The sequence below is a fragment of the Arachis ipaensis genome, chromosome B04 (genome assembly GCF_000816755.2).
Source record: "Arachis ipaensis cultivar K30076 chromosome B04, Araip1.1, whole genome shotgun sequence".
NCBI classification, from domain to species: domain Eukaryota; kingdom Viridiplantae; phylum Streptophyta; class Magnoliopsida; order Fabales; family Fabaceae; genus Arachis; species Arachis ipaensis.
In genome coordinates this window covers 22,958,613-22,976,592 of record NC_029788.2, presented here as the reverse complement: position 1 = coordinate 22,976,592, position 17,980 = coordinate 22,958,613, and the positions used below count along the sequence as shown (strand labels likewise).

General features: G+C 31.1%; 1 pseudogene; it reads right to left on the bottom strand.

The window, feature by feature from the left end:
- LOC107636332 lies at positions 3,544-7,194 on the bottom strand (annotated as a pseudogene).

Below are 17,980 nucleotides of genomic sequence, written 5' to 3'. Positions count from 1 at the left end.
GGCTTAAGTTTTATTTCTCTCCATAGATTTAGGTTTTGAACTTGCTTTGATTTAGTTTCATTTACAATTTCTTATTCTAGCATCTTAATTCTCTTAGTTTACTTGTTAATTTTCTCTATTTTGTTGCTTTTACGTTCATGAACTGTTGTTAATTTTGATTTCATTTAGTGTAATTTGATGTTTTTATGTTTATTGTTGCTTAATTGAGTTGTTATTATTGTTTTCTTGCAATTGGGGATAGTTATAGATTTTATTATTCATACAATTTACCATGTTTTTCTTTTTACGTATACCAAGTGTTTGATAAAATGTCTAGTTTTAGTATAGTTTTTCACACTCTTGGCTTGGGATTGAGGATTTAGGTGACCTTGAGTCATTGATGTCCAATATTTATTGGTAATTTAGAATTGTTAGTTAATTTGGTTTCCACTAATGCTAGTCTTTCCCCAAGCTAATTAATGAGTTGGCTAGGATTTGTGGATTGAGATTAATTATGTCTATTTGACTTATCCTCAATGTTAGAATTGACTAAGTGAGATTAACTCTTCATAATTGCCATGTTTGTGGTCAATGTTAATTGTCATTTACTTTCTTGATATTTAATTTTGTATCAATTGCTATCTCACCCTCGATTCTTCATAGCCAATGATATGCACCCTCACTGCAATTCTTTTAAGAGACAATCCGGGACTTAAAACTCCCGACTTTTATTGGTTTACATTGTGACAAACAAATTAAATTTTGATTGAGAGTTATTCGTTAGTTTGGACTATGCTTGCAACAAAATTTTTTTTCTGGGATAATTTTAGACCGTCGTTTGGCCCTCCATTAGTATGCATCTGTGGTGGTTGCTCATTCCTTCGATTATTAATTAATAGCAAGAAAATCAAGAATAGTGCTAGAAAAGGTCTTGGGAAAACAAAACTCAAAGTCAACAAAAGCTTTTAGTCAATGGTTGTTTTATTTTGAAAAATTTTCTCATTCATCTTAGTTATGATGTGCTAGAAGTATAAAACATTAACGCTTTCATTGTAGTATTTTACAAATATTTTAACAATGTTATTTTGTCAATATGATTATACTGCCTGGTGCAGAATTTACAATCCACAAACTAACCGGCAAGTGCATCGGGTTGTACCAAGTAGTATCTCAGGTAAATGAGGGTCGATCCCACGAGGATTGATGGATCAAGAAACAATGATTGAGTGAATGGCTTAGTCAGACAAACAGAAAATGGTGTTTTGAAAGTTCAATTGCATTAACAGTAAATCAGAGAATCAGAAAGCAAACAGTAAACAAGTAGTGAATAATATATGGAGAAACAGTTAAGGCTTCAGAGATATCTATCTTCCGGATTGACTTTTCTTACTAACTATTTTAATCATGCAAGATTCAATTCATGGCAAACTATATGTGACTAAACCCTAATTCCTTAGACCTTTTTAGTCTTCTCTAACCTTCATCAACCGCCAAGTCCTTGGTCACTTGATTCCAATTAGAGGGTGAAGTTCAATTCTAGTTCTATGCCACAAAATCCTAATTACCCAAATATAAGAGGATTATATGTCACGTATCCCGTTAAATCCAGATAATTAGAAATTTAGGAGAAATTATTTTCAAGCTGTTGTTCAAGTAAAGAGCTTTTCCAAGTTATACAAGAACTCAATTAGAATAAGGGTCATACTTCCGTTCCACCCAAATTCATAAGATAAAGAACGAAAATAATTCTTTAAATTGAAATCAATACATGAATTAAAATAGAAAAATAATAGTATCAATCCATACAATAGACAGAGCTCCTAACCTTAACAGTGGATGTTTAGTTGCTCATGGTTCAGAGAGAAAATTAGGATTCTAAAAAATTATAAATTGGCGAATGAGGTCAGAGAAGAGAAGAGATGAGCCCGAATGGCTGATTCTTTTTCCTTTTATATTTAATCCTAATTAGTGTAAAATATATTTCCTAAAAATTAAATAATATCTTTTCCTAATTATAAAAGAAATAAAGTTTAATCAAAATTTACTAATTGATTCACGTATGCCTTGTAGAATAACATACTGTGCAATCAACTAAATGGATTAGTGTTCATCATAAATCATATTTGTATTTGATCCCGATTCGTATTCAAGTCCACCTTCTCTAATTCCAAACTTAAACTAGAGAAAATTTAAAATGGGCAAACTTTCTCCAGATCCAAACATTAAATTGCTCTTTACAAGATTAAGCAATATTTAAAAGACGACCAAGAGCCTTCTTTATTTCCCAAAGTAGTAAACTGTTATAACATTGAGTGCTTTACAAACCTCAAAATGTGTCTTTCTTCACATTTACTAAAAGATTTGGTAAGTTTTTTAAGTTTATAATTTCAAAAAAATATATCTAAACACAATTAATCTCTCTTCTTAGCTCTATTTAAGTTTATAATTTCATTGACTTTACTACTCAGAATTACAATAAGTATAAACATCAAACAAAAATTAAAAATCTGTAATTGTCATGTAATCATGTTTAGTTTATATTTAAAGTTGTTAGTTTCATCTTTTTTACTTAAAAAGTTATTATGCACGGTATTTTTTATGGACCCTTTTGTTGACATTATATAAATGACTTTACAAAATTAAAAGTTTGAATTCTAATTTGCATTTTTGTAGGCTTTTTCTTTTTTATTAACACTAGCACTTGTTTAATTTAGTGATTCTGATCCACATGATCAATAAACCACGTAGAAAAATATATGCAGGTCGAACTAGAATGAAGATAACTGATATAATACCTTACTTCATCAATCAGTACATGAATTTCATCAAATTTAACATGAAATAGAAACAAATCACACTACAAGAAAACACGTCTATTGCCACGCTTTTAAAGCATGACGAAAAGCTGAAAAAAGCGTGGCGATAGCTTTTCGCCACGCTTTTTGAGCTACCGCCAGGCTTTTGAAAGGGTGGCCTATAAAAGGGTGGCGGTTGCTCTATCACCACGCTTTTTTCAGCCTATTGCCACGCTTTTTTTTGCCACGCTTTTTTACAAACTGCCACTTGTAAAAACGTGGCCGTATGTGGGAGATATGGCCACGCTTTCAAAGCGTGGCGATAGAGAGAGATATAGCCACGCTTTTGAAGCGTGGCGATAGCAAGATATGGCCACACTTTAGAAAAGTGTGGTCATAGCTAGAGATACGGCCACGCTTTAAAAGCGTGGCAATAGCCTTGTAAAATTTATAAAAAAAAATCCTTTTTTTGATTTTTACCTTCATCAATACAAAATATAAATTTTTCATTTCTTTTTTATTACCAAACTTATATTACAAGACAAATCAAATAATAATTATAGACATATATAATTTTTGTTATAATTATTTTATACATTAAAAAACATACTCAAATACAAAATAAATCTCGAGTTCAAATTCCAAAACTAAAAACTGAAGAAAAATAAAAAACAATACAACTTAAATCCTAAGTCCTTCGCTGTTCCTCCTTCCTCTAGCCCTCTTAAACTTCTTTCCTCTAGATCATACATAATTGTAGCTAATGTTACTATAACTGTAGAGAAGACCTCCAAATAATGTATTTTAAATATGGTATTTGAGAGAAGATAGTAATACCATCGTTGAGAATGGCTATGACAAGAACCATAAAGGGAGGAAAGTTAAATTCCCAAATGCATGTGAGTAACATAAAGCCAACCTGCAACCCAAAATAAATTGAAAATGAGAAGGAAAGAAAATGATGGCTTAATCACTGCTAAATTCTCCATATATCATATATGCACTTATAACTTACCACAATACGGATGGTGATAGATACATCATATATCTGCAAAAGAAAAATAAAATAAGGCTTTGAATTTTTTGTTACAACAAGGACTATTGCAATATTTTCTTAATATTTTCGTAGTTAGGGGATTACTGTGTAGTTTTTCATTCTTTGGAAAATTGCACGGCTAGTTAAAACAGCACTTATGATCACACTCAACCCAGGTTCTGTTAGAACTATATCAGAGGCACTTCTTGCAGCATCTGTTGCATCTGCTACAGCGATACCTATGTCTGCTATCTTCAAAGCTGGTGCATCATTCACTCCATCACCAGTCATCCCACAAATGTGCTTTCTAGCTTGTAACCTCTTCACAATCTCATATTTGTGCTCTGAGGGAACATATATAATCAGAAAATAGACAAGAATTTGGATTAGAGCTTTTCTGTGATTGCTATTATACTTACCAGGAAAGACACCAGCAAAACCATTTGCATTCTCTATAAGATCATCGACGGAACAGAAGCAAAATTATCTTTGCTTTCTCCTAGTAGCGACAAAGAAGGATACATGTTAGAGCCCATTCCAAGACGCCTTCCTGTTTCCTTAGTAATTGCAAGCTGATCACCTGTAAGGGTATTTTTTTTTTCAAGAGTATGAGATGTGATCCGTTTCCCTTCTTGGTTACAAACAATTAATTCCTGAGACAAATTTCTGGAGGTAAAATCTCCCACTAGTAGTCAGTAAGGCATCGGTTTTATTTTTTAATTTTTCAAATGATTCGACGATGATCCAAAGGAGTAACCAGGTTGGTAGTTGAAATAGTACCTCCTTTGGGTCTACTAACATAGATACAATTGCACAATCAATTGCATCTTGGTTCTCTAGCCTTGATGCCCTTGCAGCCATAAGTACAACCATGTCCTGATTAAGTCCATCAGCAAAGACCTGCCAGATATTGATCATTGTTGGAAAAAGAAGAAACAGGTTAGTATTTTGAAAACACATGAATGGCTGTGTAGACAATGGAGTTACTCTTTGTCTTTCCATTATCTTCTTTCTTTAAGAAATTATCTTCTTTACATTTAACTATGTTTCAAAATGTTAGGACAAATGAGTTATCAAACCTCAATTAGATTCTTGTCCACTGTAAGCTTGTTGAGAGTTAATGTGCCTGTTTTATCACTGCATAGGACATCCATTCCGGCCATTTCTTCAATTGCAGTCATTCTCTTTGTTATAGCACCCTGCAAAGATTTATATCATTAGTACCTAACCTATAATCATTAGATAATAACTTTTATCATTAAAGGATAACAAGTAGGCCCTGTTTGGTAACTGCACCAAGACAAAAATATAGAGTACAAACCTATTTGAAGGAGATAGATACAGAAACAGAAAAAAAGTTTCTATCTAGGAACAAAATGTGCCTGATTTTCTATGTAGTCTCTGTCTTTGTGTTTTATATTTTAGTTCTCAGGCACTTAAGCACAACATTACATTCCATCCTATATAGCTCAACAAAATGTTTGAATCAATAAACTAAATGTAACCTGCTGAGACAATTTGTGTGAACCAATAGCCATTGTAACTGAAAGGACAGTTGGCATTGCAATAGGAATTCCGCCAATCAGTAACACAATTTGTGTGAACCAATAGCCATTGTAACTGAAAGGACAGTTGGCATTGCAATAGGAATTCCGCCAATCAATAACACAAGGAGGTTATCAATACCAACTCGGTATTTCCTTTGCTGTGGACCCCTGATGCTATTTTACAAATGCTATGTTTACAAATGCTATTTTACAAATGCATATCATGGACAAAGGAGCAAAATTGATTAGTAAGTTTTTGATGGTGCTTTCATGGTAAAATTTATCTTGCTAACAAGAAATAAGCAATAACAATGAAGCATGTTGAGTATAACTACAATTATAATTGAAAATAGCAGTGTTATTTAGCACAAACTGATAGAAATTCTTCCCATGAGTGCATGAGTGTGAGAGCAAGTGTGTGCCTGTGCATGGTACGTTATGCACCTTAACCACGGGGTCCGTAGAAATCATCTAGTACTTGGATCACGAGATGGCCAGCAGGCCAAGAAAGATTACAAGCTGCTCCAATGGAAACCTTGTACTATGAATAATAATAATCAAATAAAAACATGGTGTTAAATAAATAAAATGACAAAAATTAAATAAGTATCAACTCAGTTTTCTTCTCATCAAACTTAGTACTATGAATCAAGCAACTCAATATTGAGATTTCAATTAGTTCATGCAATACTCCTCAAGCTTTTGAAGCTCTTGAGAGAAGTTCTGCAAATACAGGAAAAAGACACCTGAGGCTAAGATTGGAACAGAGTCAGGTAGCAGCAGCAAAGCAAAAGCAGATAAGCTATTCAATCAATCAGTTTATAATTTCTTATAAATATAAATCAAGCTCATTAACCGCTTCTCATATCAGATTATATTGTTCTAGTATGATTTTCAAATGAAAAAAATATGGAATCCATGAATTACCTTTTTCAATGATTTGGAGTGCTTACAGCTAAAGAACCACACTCAGCAATGATTTTGTTCAGCATAAACACAAAAAAAAAGAACAAAACTTAGTTGCACAAATGAACCAATTAACCTTCTGAGATTTAACTACTATAATGACAGCAAAAGAACCACGTTCGACATTATTATACGAGGCCCAAACAAATATCATTTAAACTTCTCTAACTACTTACGAACGAAAGAATCAGGGAACTAGGGAAGCACAAATGAATCAGAGAATAAACATAAACAAAGAAGCACAAATCAATTTTGTTCAGATGAGAAGCCAAACCCTGCTACTAACCTTGTTCTTAGGGAACTTGACGGCACCATCGGTTCTCTCCTTCTACCGGTTCCTTTCCTTGTCGAATCTGTAAAACTTCGATTTCCTAAAATCAATTGGAAAAGAGTAATAACAATTAAAAGCACAGATTTACTCAACAGCTGCAACGGTTCTCGCGGCTCCCTCATCGGCAACCAGGAAGCACGACGGTGACTGGCGAGGGAGCAGCTCCTCTTTCCCCTCCTCGGCGGCGGCGAAGAGCGAAGCTCCTCCAGCGGCGACGACGCGTTTGGTGACGGCTCCTCCTCTCTCATCGTTGCACACACTCTCTCGGGTTTGACTCGACAGCGGCGGCGGGCTGGTCTTCGACGGAGCTGGCAGCAAGGTGGCGTCTCCTTCCTCGAGCTCTCCTCTTCCGCGTGGGTGAGGTGGTGCGTGTGAGTATTGTGTTGTGTGTGTTGGAGAGGGGAACGGGGGAGTGGGGCTGCGGTGCTGTTGTGAGCTTGATCGATTAGGGTGGCCAGGGTGAAAGGGGATGTGAGCTCGATCGATTAGATTAGGGTAGCCAGGGTGAAAGAGTTGGGGACTGGGTTGAAATAGTGTCATTAGGGTGGGGACCGGGTTGGGGGCCGGGTCATTAGGGTTTTTCTTTTTTAAACCTTAAAGCGTGGCCGTAATGAAACCCTATCGCCACGCTTTTAAAACGTTCCTGTTTCTCTCTATAGCCACGCTTTTGAAGCGTGGCAAAAAAAATGTGGCCGTTTCTCTAATCAATTGCCACCTTTACAAAAGCGTGGCTGTTGACTCTTTTTGCCACGCTTCAAAAAAAAAGTGGCCAAATCTCTAATCTATCACCACCATCACAAAAGCGTGGCCATTGACCACTTTTGGCCACGCTTTTAAAGCGTGGCAAGAAAAGCGTGGCCATAGGCCTTTTTTCTTGTAGTGTCAAAAACACCAAGATGATATAAACGATAAAAATCAAGTGTTTATTATCCAAAATGACAACCTCATCAAAATGTATAGAACATGAGTGATCCCAAGAATAAACAAGAAATGGTGCAACTGCTCAAGATCCTCATATGAAACAAATGGCTCGTGAAGTTGATACCTCTTAAACTCTTATAATAAAAATACTCAATATCTTTATTATTGGTCAAACCAACCCTTAAGAGTAATTTTGATACGCATCTTCAATATTCATATTGAGTTTTTCCTAAAAGATCACAAACCTTAATCATATTAAGGCCAATTATAAATTGTTTGTAACAAAATAAATCTCCAAAAATACTTGCAAGAACAATTCTCGCTAAAGCCATTTGTCTAATGGCATTCCAACTTCTAAAGTTATTTAGATCAAAATATATCGCCCAATACTCCCACTAATTTAAACAAAATTTTTTATAGTCATGTTATCTTACTTTGGGTACCACATCTTCTTAAGATGTTCAGTAATAAATAGTGGAGAGATGACATTGAAATTAAAACTTATGGTTGTCAAAACAACCCATGTAAAATAATATTATAAATACATCAAAAGTTCTGATCATTCCAAAGCCAATTTTATTGGAGAATATTATCATCTCAATTATAACCCTTTCAAAATACAATTCTCAAATTGTATTTAATATATTACTTTCAAGTATGCCACACAAAAGGTGGACATATTTAAAAATTTAAAATATGAAAGTAAATTAAGAAATCTATATTTCTGTTAAAATTATTTAGAATTATGAATGAGTACCTTGGCTGTCAAGTTGTTACTCATACCTATTCCAAATAAATATGATTAAATTATATCCATATAATTATAATCCCAAATAATTATCTGGTTGTCAGACAATTATTTAACTGAATTATATTTTATACGTCTAGCTTGTCTAGGTTCAAGTATAAAATTAATTCTTCTTATACATCATCATATGCATAAATAAATTTCATCTTTGAGTACAACCCCCCTGGTTGTCAGGTTGCTCCTTGTAAACAAGAGATAAATTTATTTTTAGCAAACTCCTAACTTTTAGGATTTATCTCAATTGTTAGAGAATTTCTACCAGTATTCATGGAATAAATTTTATACTCCTAGGTTGTCTAGGTAAAAATATAAAATTAAATCCTTAATACATCAAATATATACACCGATTATTATCTTGAAAATAAAACTCCTAGTTGTCAGGCCGCTCTTTATAATCAAGAACATTAGAAAAAATTAATTTCTAAAATTATAGTGTTAAAAACACATCAATCAAATCAAAATTTGATTTTTCATGTACTAACGTTTAGCCTTAAAAAAATTATCAAATCAAATTTGACCTTTATATAGACACTTATATATATAAGAAACAAACAAAATATTTTGCATCTTATTCCTTTTATTGTGATCAAAATCACAATAAAATTTAATATATAAATAAAATCAAACAAAATATTTGATTATAAAGGAAATAAATACATCACATGTTTAAAAACTATTTGAATTAATCTTATTAATTCACAAACTTTAAGAAAATAGAAATAAAAATTTAAACACAAAAAAGTCAAAGCTCTGATACCACTGAAGGATTACCATTTGTTCATAACACGCAGTGGAAGAAAAGAAAGTAATCCTTAAAGATCTATTTTGTACTTAAATTTTATTCCAATAATGTAATATATGTATAGATCATATCTAAATACCTGAGTACGCTAGTAAAAATCTTTTTTCTCCTTCGATGGTACGAAGGCGCTATATGTATCCACACCGAGACCAACCTTTGCTGTCAACTCCTTGACCAATGGACATCTGATCTAAATTGAGAAACCTCTTGCAACTCTTTGCACGCCATAAAATTCTTCTCCAAGAATCAGGCTCACATACGTTTATGTGTGTAGAGGTAAAGAAATAAAATTCTTATGTTTTATTCTCATCTGTATTCCATTTCTCTACTCTTGGCATACATATATATAGTGTGAGATTTGTTACTGATTTTAAATTTGATTCTCAATTCAAATTTAAATCATATCTTGAAATTCCAAATCTGAATCTTTCAAATTTTATGAATCATATCATAAATCAATTTGAAACAGAATCAGTTAGGATCTTATCCAAATTTAGAATTCAAATTTAGAAATAGAATAACTAATTATTCTCAAATCTCATTTAATATTCTCAATTATCATACTATTATTGTATTCTTGGTGCTAGTAAAAAATATAATAATATTCTATTTGAATAAATATAATTATTTATTTGATCAAATCAAATTAATAATTAAATAATTCTACAACAAAGATTAGAACACTCGTTAGTGTGTGACTCCATAGGTTCAATACTAAGCGGGTAGTAAATTAGTCATACTAAATTTACTAATCAAGATTAGCGTCTAGCAACACTCCTCAACGACCCAATAGTATGAAGTAATATATTTTTACTAAGAACCTTAGAAGAACAAAGTATAATTCCTTCCATCTTTCCAGCTGTTGGTTATCTCTTAGAGTATGGTTTAATTTTCAAACTCTAACTTGTTACCATTATTATAATGAACTGTGAATGACTTAAGAAACTCATTTCTTCATTCATTTAATTCCCTTGGCCAAGGTTTTATTCATCTCAGTCATTATAATCATAGAGCTCAAACTTTTTACCGAGAGTTGATGGATTTTTTATTGACTAATCATTAATTCTACAAGTATTTAAATTATACCCAATATCCATTCAACTAGCACCCTAGGGTATTAGGTATCCGGAATCAAAGTATAATAAATACATTGTTAATTACTATGACAGTCGCAAGTCAAAGGAAACTCTATTACTATATTCATATTGAGAATATCCTATTGACAAATATGCGGTAATTATAACCATTAAGAATTCTCAGAGTGAGTTGGTTCAATGGTCATATCTCTGTATGCACCATCTATATATATAATTTAATAAATGAGATCTATTAATCTTCATCCAATGAAGACCATTATATATTGATCTTTCCGGATTATTAATGTCCTTTTTAATAATCATATGACCAAGAACAATTTAGATTAAATTATAAAAGATTTATCTTTCAATATTATGATTACTATCACAATGATAAATATCTAAATTTAATCAAGAACTTTATTATATTAACATTTTAATATAATAGTAATAACAAATTATTTAACACATGATTGATTGGATTGTGGTCATACTCCTTATTACTAACAATCTCCCACTTGCACGAGAGCCAATCATGATAGATTGGATCTTGGGCATACTATTATCTCAATAATCTCCCACTTGCACTAGAGTCAATCAATCATGTGTATAATTTGTCAATGCACATTTGTATTTATCAAAACTCTTTTGACCTTAAACACCTTTACTCTTGAGCATGTTTGCTTGACCTTTTATAAAATACACTTAGTGCATAATAAATATCACGTTTTCTCAAAACATGAAATCTCCCACTACAATAGTGCATAATTTTATTTTAAGAACAATCCTTATTGAACCTGATTATAAAAAATCTAAGTAACCATTAGACCTATTTTTATAGAATTATATCATTATACAAATAGGCTACTTTTTTGAAAAGTTAGTTTGATAATCAAACATTTTATACTTTCAGGAGAAAGTATATCCTCTATTGAGTGGTATACAATTCTAATAAAAGTAATTGTACCCCCACTCTTTCTTTAAGATGAAATCCCTTTTCTAAAAAGGAGTTTAAAATCTTATCACGGACACTTTGTCATAAGAAGAGTGATAAAAATAATCTCATTATTATTTTTTTTAGAATAACCAATAAATCTCATTTATTGGACTTCATATCAATTCTATTGTTGTGCAATCTTTTAATACATATAAGACATCTCCAAATTCTAATGTTCTTGAGTTTCAGCTTATGCCTTTTTCATATCTCATATGGATAAAAAAATTGATTTAGTGAGAAATTTTTTTAATTTAGCAACATTTCTAAAACGTAGTCTAAATATTTAACAAATAGTGATACTCAACTAAATCAAAGTTCATGTTTCTTAAACATGATGGAGTACATAGAATACTAGTATTTGTGCATGGAAAGAATCTCATTGTCTATTCAATAGAATATCAATTAGATAATTAGAGACTTTAAACTCTTATAATAAAAATACTCAATATCTTTATTATTGGTCAAACCAACCCTTAAGAGTAATTTTGATACACATCTTCAATACTCATATTGAGCTTTTCCAAAAAGATCACAAACCTTAATCATATTAAGGCCAATTATTAATTGTTTGTAACAAAATAAATCTCTAAAAATACTTGCAAGAACAATTCTCGCTAAAACCATTTGTCTAATGGCATTCCAACTTCTAAAGTTATTTAGATCAAAATATATCGCCCAATACTCCCACTAATTTAAACAAAATTTTTGATAGTCATATTATCTTACTTTGGGTACCACATCTTTCTAAGATGTTCAGTAATAAATAGTGGAGAGATGACTTTGAAATTAGAACTTATGGTTGTCAAAACAACCAATGTAAAATAATATTATAAATATATCAAAAGTTCTGATCATTCCAAAGTCAATTTTATAGGAGAATATTATCATCTCAATGATAACCATTTGAAAATACAATTCTCAAATTGTATTTAATATATTACTTTCAAGTATGCTACACAAAAGGTGGACATATTTAAAAAATTAAAATATGAAAGTAAATTAAGAAATCTATATTTCTGTTAAAATTATTTAGAATTATGAATGAATACTTTGACTGTCAAGTTGTTACTCATACCTATTCCAAATAAATATGATTAAATTATATCCCATATAATTATAATTCCAAATAATTATCTGGTTATCAGACAATTATTTAACTGAATTATATTTTATACGCCTAGGTTGTCTAGGTTCAAGTATAAAATTAATTCTCCTTATACATCATCATATGCATAAATAAATTCCATCTTTGAGTACAAGCCTCCTGGTTGTCAGGTTGCTCCTTGTAAACAAGAGATAAATTTATTTTTAGCAAACTCCTAACTTTTAGGATTTATCTCAATTGTTAGAGAATTTCTACCAGTATTCATGGAATAAATTTTATACTCCTAGGTTGTCTAGGTAAAAATATAAAATTAAATCCTTAATACATCAAATATATACACCGATTATTATCTTGAAAATAAAACTCCTGGTTGTCAGTCCGCTCTTTATAATCAAGAACATTAGAAAAAACTAATTTCCAAAATTATAGTGTTCAAAACACATCAATCAAATCAAAATTTGATTTTTCATGTACTAACGTTTAGCCTTAAAAAAATTATCAAATCAAATTTGACCTTTATATATACACTTATATATATAAGAAACAAACAAAATATTTTGCATCTTATTCCTTTTATTGTGATCAAAATCACAATAAAATTTAATATATAAATAAAATCAAACAAAATATTTGATTATAAATATAACTTTTATATTAAAAGAACGATAATTTAATCACAATTAAATAATTAAAATAAATTAACTATTAATTTATTAGAAAACCATCTCAACGGAAATAAATACATCACATGTTTAAAAATAGTTTGAATTAATTCTATTAATTCACAAACTTTAAGAAAATAGAAATAAAAATTTAAACACAAAAAAGCCAAAGCTCTGAGACCATTGAAGGATTACCATGTGTTCATAACACGCAGCGAAAGAAAAGAAAGTAATTCTTAAAGATCTATTTTGTGCTTAAATTTTATTCCAATAATGTAATATATGTATAGATCAGATCTAAATACCTGAGTACGCTAGTAAAAATCTTTTTCTCCTTCGATGGTACGAAGGCGCTATGTGTATCCACACCGAGACCAACTTTTGCTATCAACTCCTTGACCAATGGACATCTAATCTAAATTGAGAAACCTCTTGCAACTCTTTGTACGCCATAAAATTCTTCTCCAAGAATCAGGCTCACATACGTTTATGTGTATAGAGGTAAAGGAATAAAACTCTTATGTTTTATTCTCATCTGTATTCCATTCCTCTACTCTTGGCATACATATATATAGTATGAGATTTGTTACTGATTTTAAATTTGATTCTCAATTCAAATTTAAATCATATCTTGAAATTCCAAATCTGAATCTTTCAAATTTTATGAATCATATCATAAATCAATTTGAAACAGAATCAGTTAGGATCTTATCCAAATTTAGAATTCAAATTTAGAAATAGAATAACTAATTATTCTCAAATATCATTTAATATTCTCAATTATCATACTATTATTGTATTCTTGGTGCTAATAAAAAATATAATAAATTCCATTTGAATTAATATAATTATTTATTTGATCAAATCAAATTAATAATTAAATAATTCTACAGCAAAGATTAGAACACTCATTAGTGTGTGACCCCATAGGTTCAATACTAAGCGGGTAGTAAATTAGTCATACTAAATTTACTAATCAAGATTAGCGTCTAGCAACACTCCTCAACGACCCAATAGTATGAAGTAATATATTTTTACTAAGAACCTTAGAAGAACAAAGTATAATTCCTTCTATCTTTCTAACTCTTGGTTAACTCTTAGAGTATGTTTAATTGTCAAACTCTAACTTGTTATCATTATTATAATGAACTATGAATGACTTAAGAAACTCATTTCTTCATTCATTCAATCCCCTTGGTCAAGGTTTTATTCATCTCAGTCATTATAATCGTAGAGCTCAAACTCTTTACCGAGAGTTGATGGATTCCTTATTGACTAATCATTAATTCTACAAGTATTTAAATTATACCCAATATCCATTCAACTAGCACCCTAGGGTATTAGGTGTCCGGAATCAAAGTATAATAAATATATTGTTAATTACTATGACAGTCGCAGGTCAAAGGAAACTCTATTACTATATTCATCTTGAGAATATCCTATTGACAAATATGCGGTAATTATAACCATTAGGAATTCTTAGAGTGAGTCAGTTCAATGGTCATATCTCTATATACACCATATATATATATATATATATATGACCAAGAATAATTTAGATTAAATTATAAAAGATTTATCTCTCAATATTATGATCACTATCACAATGATAAATATCTGAATTTAATCAAGAACCTTATTATATTAACATTTTAATATAATAGTAATAACAAATTATTTGACACATGATTGATTGGATTATGGTCATACTCCTTATTCCCAACATAGTCCTTCATGAGCAAGTTTCCATAGAAAGGCCTTGATTCTTGGTTGACATCGAACCTCCTAGATACTCCTCCATAGTTGTTTTCTTTTGAATCTGGCATAAAGAGCCTCAATTTTCTTATGGAAAAAATTGTAAGCTACTTCATATTCCGTTTTAATATTGTAATGACCTGAATCATGCTTTATCCAAGTGACTGAATCTTCACCTTCTTTAATGTCCATTTGGCAGATTTGTTATGCTATGTTAGGTCTGAACACATTGTGAATGAGTTGTAGATTCCAACGCCCTATCTCGTTGAGTAGTTGTCTTAGCCAAATCTAATTTTCATCACTGCAGTCGCCTTCCTGTAATCTAATAGTTGTAACTTTTTATTTGGTACCTTGTTCCAGGATTTTTCTGCCTTCTAGTAAGTTCTGCCAAGTCCAAGATGGTCTCAAACCTAATTTTGCTTCCAAAAAATAGGTAAGTCTAAAATATTTGCTTTCAAAGACTTTATAAAATAGAGAATTTGGTTTATTCATTAGTCTCCACCATTTTTTTGCTAACATCGCCAGATTAAACGCTTTGAAATCTTTAAACCCCATAGCCCTTTCCTCTTTAGTTTTGCTGATTGTATCCCAGCTGATCCACTGAAGTTTCTTTTCATTTTGTTTTTGACCCACCAGAATTATATCATCATTTTTTTAATATCATCCAATAGAGTTTCAGGTAGTTTAAAATAACTTAGAGTATAGATAAGTATAGCACACCCCACAACTTTGATTAAGATTTCTCTTTCGCTTGTTGACAATAGATGACGCTTCCAACCTTGTAACTTCTTTGAAACCTTATCTTTTACATAACCAAATGTCTGACTTTTAGATCTGTTAACAATAGATGGAAGACCCAAATATTTATCCTGTGCGCTAATATTGGAAACTCGGAGAAAAGTAACTAGTTCTTCCTTAATAGAAAGAGGGGTATTTTTACTGAAAAATACTGTAAACTTACTGGAATTGATGATCTGACCACTTAGGGAGCCATACTGCTGAATAACATTAATTAAATTAGCACAATTATGTGGTGTTGCTTTACAGAATAGTAAAGAGTCATCAGTGAATAAAAAGTGATTGATGGATAGACATCTACTGTTCAACTGAAGTCGCTGAAATAGGTTATCCTGTTTTTCTTTATGGAGCAGAAAGGATAGACCTTCTGAACATAATAGCAAAAGGTAGGGTGAGAGAGGATCTCATTGCCAGAACCCTCTACTTGGTTTAAAGAAACCAATAAGAGAATTTTTCACAATAACAAAATAAGAAATAGTAGTGACAAATTTCTTCACCCATTCTATCCACCTCAGAGAAAAACCAAGCTTTTCCATTGCGAAACACACAAAACTCCATTCTATCCGATCATAAGCTTTACTCATATCCACTCTTAGTGCTAAATTAGTGCTCCCAAATGATTTATTCTTTAAAAAAAAATGCATGCATTCATGAGCCACAAGAATATTATCACTAATAAGTCTTCCTCTAATAAATGCACTCTGATTATGACTAATGATTCTATTCATAAGAGGCTGCAAGTGATGGACAAGTACCTTGGAAATAATCTTATAAAATATAGTGCTTCAGCTGATGGGTCGAATCTGCGACATATTTTCTGCATTTGGAGTCTTTGGAGTTAGACAAATTTGGGTATGGTTGAAACTCTTTAGGATTCTTCCTCCACCAAAGAAGCTCTTGACTGCCCTGCATATCTTATTTCTCCTGTTTCTAACTTGACTCCTAGAGTGAAAAAATTTGTATTTTGATCTTCCTATTTGAGCTAATCGATTCTTGATTTCCCTCTCCAAAACTTTTCCTCCATAATACATGCATTACTCAACTCTTCTTCTAGCTGTAAGATCTCTATTTTATTAGCAGAGCTGGGATATTCCTTCAAAGCCAAGAGTTTAGGCGCAATCTTTTCATTTCTTTTCTTGAATTTCTTACCCCCGAAACTTGCCATTCGACTATTTCAGATCTGCAGCACTTTAGTTTCTGAAACAATTGGTACATTGGAGAACCAAAAACGTTTGTTTGCCACACCTCATTAACAATTGAATTAATCATCTCCTTCTCACACTATCTCTCTTAAAATTTGAACCTCTTTTTACTCTTGATGGTTGCTGAATTTGAGTTTAATAACAAAGGGCGATGGTCTAAACCAATATCTTCTAGGTGTGTGAGTGTATTTAATAAATATTCTTCCGTCAGTTTTAGTGACATAAAAACTCTATTTAATCTCTCTCTAATTGCTCTCTCTTGACAACTCTGATTTTATCATGTGAATTTTTCTTTAGATATCTCCTATTCATTAAGCATCCATAGTTCATAAAATTTTAAAACTTTTAAATTGATTGAAATGATTTCTCCCTTCTTCCCTCCTTTTCATCTGATGATAATATGGCGTTAAAATCACCGATAACTACATATTTGTCTTCTAGCTGCCCAATAATCTCCGGCAAAACCTCATATTGATTATCTAGCTGCACAAATAATTATTTACCCCTTCTTAACTTACAATTGACACTCTTCTATATTCAAGTCAATTCTTTGTTAAATAAACTATGGAAAAGTTTAATAATATTTGTTACTGGGTTGTCAGTGATTTCTCCATATTTCATGATTTCACATGCGGCACAAGTTTCTTATTTAATTTGAAAATATGCTAGTTGGTCAAGTTTTATAATATATTTATTGCAATTCAACTACTTGTACTATTTTTACGTGTTTAGTTGTTTACTAGGTCAATGCATTGCACTTGCCAATTCTTTTTACATTTGCAGATTTTAGTTAATTCAATCGCACTTAATTTTCTATACCTAACCTACTTTTAACTTTATCCAATTTTTTTTTTTTGGCAAAGAATAAATATTTTTCTTTTAAATGTGTAATAAGGTACTAGTTTCAATATATTTGATTTCACAAACTATGTTTTTACATTATTTTTATCTAATTTCCAAATCAATTTCATTCTCATAATCGAGTTGCTCAATTCTAATATTTTAATTTTCTTAGCACAAATTGATTTTAAAAAAAAAAAACAGTCGACTTTATAATTATGATAAGGTGAATGGATACATTTTTTAATCAATTTTTTTAAAGCGAAGAAATTAATAAAATAGTAAAATAAGAAATTAATTATTCTTAAATTAAAGTAATAAGACACATATTTTATAAAAGTTATAAAATCAAAAAATCAA